General features: G+C 40.5%; 1 protein-coding gene across 1 annotated transcript in view; it reads left to right on the top strand.

Annotated features, from left to right (window-relative positions):
- The window catches only part of pde1ca (phosphodiesterase 1C, calmodulin-dependent a), a 427,725-nt gene that overhangs the window by 33,338 nt on the left and 381,943 nt on the right, over window positions 1-12,444 (top strand). The gene's annotated exons all lie outside the window — the stretch shown is intronic.

Below are 12,444 nucleotides of genomic sequence, written 5' to 3'. Positions count from 1 at the left end.
CTTTTTTCCCTTTTAAATGTTTGAAAATACAGCAGAAAACCTGGCAAGGCAGCTGACAGCCTGCCCTTTGCTTTTCCCATCTGAGACAACACTTAGCAAAAAAAAAAATCAAATTCCAGGGTTTCTCTCTCCGTAGATGGGGCCAGATCTCCTGAGTTTTTCCAGCTCTCTTGCTTCTTGAAACAAAATCGACATTTGAACTGAGTTGAATAAGACTGATGTAATCTTCTGGGAGTAGAAAACAATAGACAAATCTGGGCTAACTCAAGGAAGTTATTGTCTTGATCCCCAAAAGCAATTGAAAGCAACTCCCAAGTGTTTACAATGATTGTGAGACAAGTAACCCAACATCCTTTTCTACCTATGCCCTAGCAACATGGCTATCAGAAACTTGTCTTTTTTTTGAATTCAAGCATTATATCTGTAATGAGGTGGGAGCTTGTTTTTAAGGCAGATAATCCCTACAAAAAAGATGTCCTAGTTCTCAGCTACATGTCCCCTTGTTAATCCCAACTTTCTATTTCTAGTAGTGGAGACCAGTCGAGAACACTGACTAGTCACATCACTGACTAGTACTTCAATCAAATATTCCCAAAACTACCTTATTCAGGACAGAAGAAGTACCAGCACACTCAATCTATTGTGATTACTCAAGTTATTCAACTTGGGTAGCAGTGATGTAACCTTCCTCTGAATATTTTATAGTGTCTTTATATCTCCCACTGTATAATTGGACTAAAACTGGGTAGTGTATTCTTAATGTGGCACAACTAGCGTTCACAAGGATGCTTTCTTATGTGCTGCCTTTTGAATGGGACATTTAACCCAAAGCCTAATGTGCCTTTTCAGATAGATGTAAACAATCTCATGGGGTCTTTGAAGAGGAGCCGTGGCATTCTCTCTTGAGTCCTGATCAATATTCATCCTTTGAATACCGACAATCAGATTGTTTGATCAATATCTTTTTGGCTATTTGTGACACCTGTGTGCACCAATTGGCTTCTGTATTATAACAGTGATTTAACCTCAGTAGTAGTTCATTAGCTGTGACATCCTGAGATCACGTGTCATGGCATTGGACATAAACCTTTTTGGAGACACAATATCTCTCTTTCCCCTGCCCCCTGCACCCACCCCACCTTCCTGCCTCAATAAAAGTAATTTTAGTTCAGAGCCCTCTGAGATATATAAACACCTGATGTGGTCCACACACTTCATAATACTACATCTATCAGTATAGATGCCGGTTCAAATCCATATCACATGTAGGTCTAACCGCAGCTCCTTTTTGTTTTGTCTCATTCTGAGTTCCAACACTTAGACAAATCTTCCCATCATTGAAATCATTAGTACAGGCAGTACCAGACAACCATCGTAAAACTGAACCCTGCAGAATATCACTAGCAACCCGTCCGTGTGTAGAATCAGTACTGCGAATAACAACCATTGGCCTACATGCATGCAAAAGGTCTTATCCAACCCAAAATCAACTGTACAATCCAACACGACACTGTCAAAATTCAGATTCATCAAAATCCAGCTAGGTATTTTGATGGGAAACTAAATTATTTTTAAAGGGCGGCAGAGTGGATAGTCCGACTGCTTCACACCAACAAGGATCTGGGTTCCAGTCTTGGGTGACTGTATGCAAATTCTGCACATTCATCCAGTGTCTGGGTTTCCTCTCACAGACCAAACATTGGAAGTTAGGTGGACTGGCTGTGCTAAATTGCCTGTTAGTGTCCCAAGATGTGTTGGTTAGGCGATTTAGTGTGTTATGGAATTAGGTAGCGGGTAAGATACTCTGTCAGAGAGCTTGTGCAGACTCAGTGGACTGAATGGCTGCCCTTCGCACTGTAGGGATTCCATGATTTTCCAGAAATGTTGACTGAGAGCCTGGATGACTTCCCTCAGTTTATAATCTTATGAACCAAACTTGGGTGGGAAGTGCAGAACTTCTCCAAATTATTTGTCTTGATTACTCACCACACTTTGTTCTTCATTACCTTCTGAAGATGCTGATTTGAGTACTGGCTTTCATCTTGTACCTTGTCAAACTGGAAAGCTGACTGTGGTCATTGGCAGATTATTTATGATTCCCACATCTCAGTCTGGCCCAATCTGCCAGTCACTTGATCCATAAAAGCAATAGATGCTGATTGGGTGTAACAGTGCTAACCAATTCTGAGGCAGTGAGGATGGCTATAGTGTCCCTGCCACTCCCCCTGCCGCCGCTGCCCCCCCCCCCCCCCCCCCCAGCTGTGATCAGTTCATTCCGCACAGACTGGGTGCTGAACTGAACATCCTGATATATCCTTGCTGAGAAATTATTTCCTTCCAAGTACCTACTGTTCATTGATTCGTAAATACAGCATATTTGAATTTTGCACAATTGTTTTAAACAACTGTAAACATAGCCAAGAAAGCAAAAAATGGCATGAATCTAATGAGATATTGTAAAAGTATAACTATACAATGATGAGGTGCTTTATTCTTTGACCAATGTTGAGCATTGGAACCTGAATTCCATTACAATCTGGTTAATCACGAGTGACTAAAATAATCAATATTCCTGTGTACAGGGTAATTTAATCACCCAGATGCAGTGAACATGAAAAAGAGATGGGCAGGTTTGTCTATCCTTTTATGGAATTAGCCTAATGTGAAAGCATTCGACAAGCTGGAGAAAAGATTCACGAGAATAGGAACATAGCAATTAGGAACAGATGAAGGCAAATTCTACCCTTTGAGCCTGCTCCGCCATTCAATCAGTTCATGGCTGATCTCTCTGTGCTCTTAAATCTACCTCCCTACCTACTCCCTGTATCCCCCTTATCCTTTTTTTAAAAATTAGAAATATATCTATTTCCTTCTTGAAACCATTGAACAATTCAGACTTCACTGCGTTATGGGGCAGATAGTTCCACAAATTCATTACCCTCTGTGTGAAGTAGTTCCTCCTCATCTCAGTTTTAAATCTACTGCTTCTCACCTATATCTGTGACCTCTTGTTCTAGATTGCCACATTCGAGGAAACATTTGGTCTACATTTACTTTATCAATGCCTTTTGAAAATTTTATGTACTCTGATCAAATTCCCCCATCCTTCTAAACTCTGAGTATAAACCCAAACTGTTTAATCTCTCCTTATACTCCAATCCTTTCATCCCTGGAATCAGTTTGGTGAAGCTCCTCTGAACTGCATCCAATGCCATCATGTCCTTCCTCAAATAACTAAGCCAAAACTGGATACACTACAATAGTTGTGGTCTCACCAACACCTTATACAATTGCAACAATGCTTCTCTACTTTTATAGTCCAGTCCCTTTGCAGTAAATGCCAACATTCCATTTGCCTATATTACATACTGCACCTACATACCAACTTTTTGCCATTCTATGAACGTAGACATCCAGATCTCTCTGTCTGGATGTGTTTTGAATCTGCTTTCCATTTAGATAATTTGCCTTTCAATTTTTTTATGCCAAAATGGATAACCTCACATTTATCCACATTCAACTCCATCTGCCAAATTTTGGTCCTAGTCTTGTTTCTCATTTCTGGAATGGTTCCAGAAATGGGGAACTTTACTAACATGAAGGTGTTGGAGAAACTGAGTGGCAGCGAGTGGTTAGGATCTGGAATGTACTATCTCAATGTGCAGTAGCGGCAGATTCAATAAAGATCTTTAAAAATGAACTGAATAACTACCTGAAAATAGGTGCAGGAAAAGGAAAGAAGGTGGGTGTAGGTGAATTATTCTTGTAGAGAGCTGACATGAAAATGTACTGTGACCATTTTCTGATTCTATGAAATATCCACCTAATTAAGTTAAGCAGAGAATTGGTTGAGCCCTGGTAAATTCTCTTAAATTTCTTATGCTCAGGTAATCCAGACAGAGAAACAGAAAAACCTGCTCCATTATTTTACATGTAACATATCTCAATTGAAATGACAGTTGATTGTGCTAAATGCTCTATGGCTTTGCCAGTCATTTATACTGGTCTCTTGCTGTAAGCCAAACTCTATTTTTGTAAGAGTGAGGATTAGCATAATAAAAAGAGGTATAAGCATATAATTCTATTATATGCTACTCTTGGCTCAAATAAACCCTCCATTGAGAAAACAGCCCTGTTGCATTGTCTGTAGTTTTAGTGACATATAATTAAGCTTTTGGTGCCAATGATCATTTTTTAACCAGTGTTTGTATTAAGGGCCTTTCACATGGATATAATTACATTTTTGATAAGTAGCCTAAAGTGCCTTAACAGTACACTGAGTCACTAATCATTTAGACAGTCAGTTCTGTGTTAGTTCTATTAAAAATACATTCTCTCTGGAGTAATCTGGTGCCACAATGTTGAAGAGAAAAAAAAAACACATTTCCGGTGTAATTAGCATGTGAAAAAAGCTTTATTTTCCTTGACCATTTTTTGCATTCATCACATTAATGGGTGTCAGTGCTGAGGAATGGGTGGCTGGCTACTTTGCCTTAAGAGTGCGCAGAGGCAAATTACCATACAGTAGCTTATAATCATGATTACAGAAGGGAGCCATTCGGCCCATTTTGCCTGTGCCACCTCTTTGTAAGAGCAATCCCTGCCCCATCGTTTTCCAATACCTCAGTATTTTCTTCCCCTTTTTAAATGCTTATCCAACTCCCCGTTGCCAAAAGCAACCCAGCCTTCACCATACTCTTGGGCAATACATTCTAACCGCTCGCTCTGTAAGAAAAATGTTCCTTACATCTATTGTGTTATAGGTTTTTGTTAGATGCCTTAGTGATGAGATCTTGAGACTTGTAACTGTTCATCGTTATTTAACTATTTATGAATCCTAAGCTACTAGTATGCCTGGTTCTACTTCCATGCAGATAAGCTGCTTCCAGAATGTCTTCTCTAGACCTCTGAGTCTCTTACCATGCAATGTCTTGCATCAATTTGTGGCGGTGTTATTCTCCAGTCCCACATTAATTCTTGTCTGCCTTGCACCTTGCCATTAAAATGCCATGCAGGCACACACTACAGCATCTCCCCTGCTTCTAAAATAGGTCACAGGCTGCCCCCTCATGGAGGTCTTGGACCATTTAATTTTCCATTCATGTATTTTTTTTGTAGTTATCACTTTACTGCACTGTCTTTAAGGGACGATGCAATTTAACCATTTTTCATTTTAGCTTGTTGGTTTCTGTGTTTGTTTGTATATTTTTACGCTTTTCCAGAATCCATGTGATTGTGGGCCTTTTTTTGTTACACTGTCGAAGAATCACTGGAGAAAACTCTACTTTGGGCTCTGAAAATTGACCGTAAGGTAATAGAACATAGAACATAGAACATAGAACATTACAGCGCAGAACAGGCCCTTCGGCCCATGATGTTGCGCCGACCAGTTACAAAAACAATGACCCACTAGCCTTTACCAATCCCTTTTCGTCCATAAACCTATCCAGAGATCTCTTAAACGCCCCCAAACTAGACGCATTTACAACTGCAGCAGGCAGGGCATTCCAATCCCTCACCACCCGCTGGGTAAAGAACCTACCCCTGACATCCGTCCTGTAGCTACCCCCCCTTAATTTAAAGCCATGCCCCCTCGTGCTAGCTTTCTCCATTTTTTTTTCCTTTTTTTGCTCTGCAGTTTGTTTTCTCTTTGCTGGGTTTGAGCCACTTTTAAAACTTGGTTCATTTGTCAGTATCCAGCACCTTTTTCTACTTTAGGCTAGCTTGTGGACCTATATCTTTTCACTTGGAAAACCTCTTCTATGCTTTTAATTAAAAACCACTGCAGCAATTTCTTCCTTTATAAACTCTGCAGATGTTATATCTCTGTATGTTTGTGAGTTTTGGTGATCCAATAGGGGCCTTGTTTTAAACTTGAAGACATTTTTTTTGAACTGTTATAGGTCTTTGTTTTGAACCCTACAGGTTCTTAAACTTATGATTCTGAGAGCCAATTTTTACAGGCATTTTTTAAACTCGCAGTTGTCTTCTGCTTGTGTGTGGGTATGCTAAATTGTGGGACTACCACTTGTAATGCAAGTACAATATTATTTAATTATTGCTCACAGTCTTGTGAACTGTACACTGCAATCTTGCATTTTTTTTCGGTAAGGTTGCTCACCTGTCATCTAAGCAGTTTTCTTGTTCTCTGTCACTCCAGAGTCTTGGAGTTTTTAAGTGCACGTCTCTCTAATCTGACTTCAGCTTTTTCAAATCTTGGGATACTACTGTGGCCTCATGCATTTAGCTGCCACCTTTCATATCACTGCAGATCACTGTCAATTTGTGATCCTATCTCTGTGATTATATTCCAAGACTCTGACTGCTCTCAGCTATGTTATACAATGCTGATAGTGCTGATCTCACACCACTACCAACCCATTATGAGTTATTTAGATGTATCAATGATGAGATCTTGAGATTTGTTTGTTTAAGCATGAATTGTTTATTGTTGTTTTTAATAATTTGCAGATCCCAGATTATTACTGTGCATTGTGCTGGAGCCATGCAAGTAGGTTGCTTCTAGAGTGAATCGATTCCGATAACATTATAGAAATAACAATGATGTTAAACAACAAATTCAGTAATCTAATAGATGAAAATTGCAGGGCTTTGGGGAAAGGGCAGAGGAATGTCTCTAATTCAATAACTCTTTCAAAGAATCACCACAGACACATGGTCAACTAACCTGCTTCTATTCTATAATTCTGTGATTTAACACTATTTTGTTATCTCCATACTTGACTATTCCATAACTCTGACAAGCTCTGCTCATATCCTAACTCTAAGACTTGTTTAACCATTGCTCCATGACCTCACCACTCCCCATTTCTGTAACCTGGTTTTATGGTCATCATTAGAATTGTAGAATCCCCACAGGGCAAAAGGAGGCCATTTTGTCTACCAGGTCTTCACTGACTCTCTGATAGAGCATCTTACCCATCCCTAGTCCCATGTATTTAGCCTGCTAATCCCCCTCACCTTTTTGGACACTAAGAGGTGATTTGGCATGGCCAATCCAAACCCACCACCCCCCACCTCATCTGAGCTCCCCCAGCTGGTCTGTTTACCAGATACATCTCCTTGGAGACCAGTTGTGCTTCACGCCTTTCTGCCATCACGCAGCTAATGATGGAGTTTGTGGTGGGAAGGCTGACTCTGGCATTGTGGGCCTGATGATGACCTATTTTATGTACGTCAATCAGTTTAGTGATGTTAAACATCAGTGACAGAGGGAGGCGACAATCATGTCATACGCTCATGCAATCATTGCACTTCCAAGGATATTTTCTCTTCCCATTGCCAAACCCACCCAACAAATCCTGGCCCATGTTTTCCATCTGGCAACATCTGTAGAAAGAGAAATATAATTAATGTTGAGTCCAGCTGACTCATGGACTCGTACAGAAAAGATTTACCAGGATGCTTCCTAGTATGGAGGGCATTAGCTATGAGGAGAGATTGGAGAAACTTGGTTTGCTCTCACTGGAGTGACGGAGGTTGAGGGGAGACCTGATAGAAGCCTACAAAATTATGAGAGGCATAAATAGTGGATGGTCAGAAGCTTCTTCCCAGGGTAGAAGAGTCAATTACCATGGGGCGTAGGTTTGAGGTGTGAGAGGCAAGGTTTAAAGGAGATATTCAAGGCAGATTTTTTAGAGTGGTGGGTGCCTGGTACTCTTTGCCAGGGGACGTAGTGGAAGCGGATATGGTAGTGACTTTTAAGGGGCACCTTGCCAAGTACATGAATGAGATGGGAATAGAGGGATATGATCCCCGGAAGCGTAGGGGGTTTAAGTCAGGCAGCATGGTTGGTGCTGGCTTGGAGGGCTGAAGGGCCTGTTCCTATGCTGTAAGTTTCTTTGTTTTTTGTCCCTGGAACTGAGACATCGGTGCCACTGGGCCGCCCTCAATTCTAACATAAGCTTTGTTTTCTTTTGCTGTATTATTTCCTATATACTCCTTGATATCCAGGGTCTTGAGATTTGGGAATGCTTCACTTTTGATTATGGGTGGAGTCCTCACTTTATTCTCATTGAACACCTCGCACTGTTCTGACACCAGTTTACTTCCAAGTAGCTGTTTTCAGTTCATTTTTGCTAAATCATGTTTTAGTGAAACAGTATTTTGCCCTATAATTGAGAACTTTTACTCCTAGTTTATCTTTTTTTCATAACTTTGTTAAATGTAATTGAATTATGGTCACTGCACCAAAATGTTCTTCCATTGATGCGCCTTCCTCCTGTTTGTTTGTTACTTTCAGCTATTTTTGACTTCTGGGTAATTTTTGTTGTTGAGTCTTAGCACTCTTGAATGTTAATTTTGTCTCTCCAGGGAGAGATTGTACTGCTTTTGCACAGTTGTTAGTTTTTACTACATGACGTCAACTGTAGCTCAGGTGCCTTGGAATTAAAAGGCTGAGGGTTCAATTCCCACTCCACTTGAGCATAAAACCGAGGCTGACACTTCAATGCTGCAGTCCCTTGGGTGCTGCCTTTCATTGAGCTGTTACACCAAGGCACGCCTGATCTCATGAATTTAAGAAATCTCATGGCACTATTTGAAACAGGACAGGGGATTCAATGAACGTTATTGAAAAAGATTATATGGTCATCGTCACATTGTTCTTGGGATCTTGCTATGTACAAATGGACTTTTTTTTATATTACATCAATGTCTATACTTCAAAAAGTACTTAATTGCCTGCGAAGTGCTTTGTTTTCTGAGATGTGAAAGGAAATACCTAAGTGAAGGTGGTTCTTGGGAGCAATAAGGGAACATAGAGCAATAGGAGAAGAACCTCTGACCTAAACTTGATCTGGAGTCGTCTGGACTCAACATTAATTGCATTTCTCTTTCTACAGATGTTGCCAGACCTGGGTTTTTCCAGCATTTTTCTCATTTTATATTATTATAGAGCAATAGAAGCTGCCAAAAAACAGGGGCATTTGACAAGATGTTATATTCATAGAATTTATCTTTCACAGCTTCACTGAAGAGCAGTTTATGATTGCCTTAAACTTTACCAAGGAGACTGATGTTGAACTACGCTACCTTCTAAAAGTGGGACAAGGCTGTCAAGGTCACTATTACTTTTATATAACTGGCTCCTTCTAGGCTGCAACAGGGGACATCACCAGTATCTGCTGGTTTGTCATGTATTGGGAAGATCACCAACGCCTCCCACTCCATGAGGAAACACTCTCATCTTCTTCCTTATTGAAAGAGTGAGGCAGGAATAGAAAACAATCAATATTGCTCAGAGTGGGGGAGGGGGGCCATTGAAGCAATTGATGGTAGGGAGCATGCAAAACCTTGTATTTATAGCCTAATGTGCTTTGTACATCCTCTGCTTCATCAATGATTTCGCCCCCGCCCCTCCCTGGTAATTAGTTCAGAAGTGGGGATGTTTGCAATACAATTCTATTTGTAGCTCCTCGGATAATGAAAAAGCTCATGCTTAAATACAGCAAAACCTGGATAGGATTTTGGATTTGGAATGTTTAGCTAGTAACATTTATAGCAAAGGTACCAGACATTAACTGTTTTCAAAAAGTGTGTCTAACCATATTTATTTGAATGCCAACATGATACTATTAGATACTCTGGTTGAAGATGATCCTTTCCTGATGCTTAAGTGGCAAGTAACATTTGTGCCACACAGCAGTTCACATTCAGGTCTTGCTGTTTGTGAGCACTGCTTCAATGTCTTAGTAATCACGAATGGTGTGAACATTGTCAGTCATTAGAAAAAATGCCCACACCTGACCTTATGATGGAGGGAAAGTTATTGATAAAAAAGCTGAAGATGGCTGGGCCTAGGACCAATTATTCTGAGGAACCTTTGCAGTGATGTTGGCCTCTAATGACCACAACCATCTTCCTTGTATTAGGTATGACTCCAACCAGTTGTTAGGGAAACAAGAGTTTTGACTGTCATATTCTCCTGTACTGGAAATCAAGCTTGTAAGGGTGTGACATGTTTAATTAGATTAGAAACAAAGATTGCACAGGTCAAAGATCAATGAGAAGAGTGTAAAGGCAGTATGATAGAAAGTGGAAACCAGGAAAGCTTCAATAAAAAATTACAAAACAACAAAAGTGGTATGAAGTTGGTTGCTGTATTTCAAAAGGAAACATATACAAACTCCAATTGTAAATAGATGAGGAAAGATAAGGTAAGTTTAATTTTAAAGTATAGCCATAAAGTAAAACCTGTAAGGGTTATTGCCATCAGAAGTGGGGTATCTCTGAGTTTATTTTAAGCCAAGACTTTTTGGAAGTGTTCTAAAAGTACCTTTTAACTGTGTGAAGATATGCTTGTGTTTTAGGTGTTTTTTAACTTTTAATATTTCACTTTCATATAGAATCATTACAATTGTCCTGACAAGTTACTTCCTGACTTTCAGAAAACCTCCAGTTAATACACACACTGTAAAACCATTCTGGCAGCTGTTTCAAGTTTCCATTTGGGATTTGGGCAGCTCTGTACTTACCACCTACCATGTCAGAACACAGTAGAGTTCTTTTTCCCTGATTCCCAGTGATCTCAAATTTGCTAAAGCTCCTTGATGCTATTTGTTAAATGCTACCTTGATGTCGAAGGCAGTCACTCACCTCTTGAATTTGACTCTTATTGGTCCATGCTTTGACAGCCTGAAGCTGAGTGGGGGAACACAAACTGAACGTTGGTGAGATGATATTGCTGAGTTGATGACTGTGCCACTAGACCCTGATGACCAATTGAAAAACAATTCCTTGGACATAAACTGATGGACGAGATTACACTAAAATGTAACGTAACAAACTGGTTAAACTCAACATCATTCAGACATCCATTAACAGGAGAAGGATATTTCAAAGAACATTGGAACATAAAAATTGGGAGCAAAAGTATGGCTTGGCATCTCAAGCCTGCTCCGCAAGTCAGTAAGATAATCTGTGGGTAACCACAACTCCACATTGTGAATTCCTGTTTATCCCTGATAGCACTTGTGCAGGGTAACCTGAAAGCTCACTCTTACACTCTCATTGGATTTATGGTCCCAAGCTATCATGTTCACTCTGACTCACCCTGAAAGCTCACACTCTCTCATCTCTTGCTCACTGCTTTATAAGCCAGAACTAATGCACTCTCCACCGCTTCATTACTCTGAATTCTCAACCACTGTCATCACTTTATGACCCTGAACTTTCACACGCCCCTGCGCATTACAGATCTGAACTCTCGCATTCTCTCGCTGACAGCTTTATATCCCTGAATTTTTGCTCACTGAGACCATTTTGTATCTACGAACTGCTGTCTGACTGCTTTATATCCCTAAACTATCACTCACTCTCAACGCTTCATATCACTGAAATTTTGTGCTCTCTCATCGCATTATATCCCTGAACTTTTGCATCACTTCTTTTCCCTGAACTCCCTCGCGGTCTTGATGCTTTATTTCTGTAAACCCTCGCTCTCTGTCTCATTGCTTTGTATCCCCGAACTTTCACCCTCCTTCACCACTTTATAATTGTGAACTCTTGCTCTGTCACTATTTTATACCACCGAAATCTCAAGTTCTCGCATCACTTTATAACCCTGAATTCTCAATCTCCCCTTGACATCCCTGAACACACTCTCTCTGTTTTAGATCCCTCAACTCTTGCCCTCTCTCTCACTTCCTTCAACTCTCACCCTCTCTCTCACCACTCTATATCCCTGAATTCTTTCCTCCCTGTCGCTGCTTTATATCCCTGAACTCTCGCCCTCCCTATGTTTTATATCCCTGAACACTCTTGCTCCCTCTCACTGCTTTATATTGCTGAACACACTCTCACTGCTTTATATCAAGTTTTAAAGTTTATGCATTAATCACAAGTAGGCTTGCATTCACACTGTGATGGTACACCTAATCTGCACATCTTTAGATTGCGGGAGGAAACGAGTGCACCCAGAGGGACCCCAAGCAGACATGGGGAGAAAGTGTTTCGAGCTGGGAATCGAACCCAGGTCCCTGGTGCTAATGAGACAGCAGTGCTAACCACTGTGCCACCATTGCCGCCCTTGAACAATTGCGCTCTCACTCCTCCATTTTATATCCCTGAACTCCCGCTGTGTCCCACTGCTTTATACCCCTGAACTTTCACATGCTCTGTCACCACTTTATCTCCCTGAACATGCTCATACACTCTCATAGAAATATAGAAAATAAGTGAATGAGTAGGCCATTTGACCCTGCACCATCATTTAATATGATCACGGCTGATCATGCATTTTCAGTATCCCAGCCCTGTTTTCTCTTTAGATCCCTTTAGCCATATCCAGTTCCCTCTTGAACACATCTAACAAACTGGCCCCAGCAGTTTTCTGTGGTTGAGAATTCCACAAGTTCAGTATTTTGAGTGAAGAAGTTGTTGCTCATTTTAGCCCTGAATGATTTACCCCTTATTCTTGGACTG

This window comes from Carcharhinus amblyrhynchos, chromosome 8 (genome assembly GCF_965287045.1).
Source record: "Carcharhinus amblyrhynchos chromosome 8, sCarAmb.v2.hapA, whole genome shotgun sequence".
Lineage (NCBI taxonomy): Eukaryota > Metazoa > Chordata > Chondrichthyes > Carcharhiniformes > Carcharhinidae > Carcharhinus > Carcharhinus amblyrhynchos.
The sequence above is the reverse complement of the archived record's forward strand: the minus strand, read 5'-3'. Positions and strand labels throughout refer to the sequence as shown.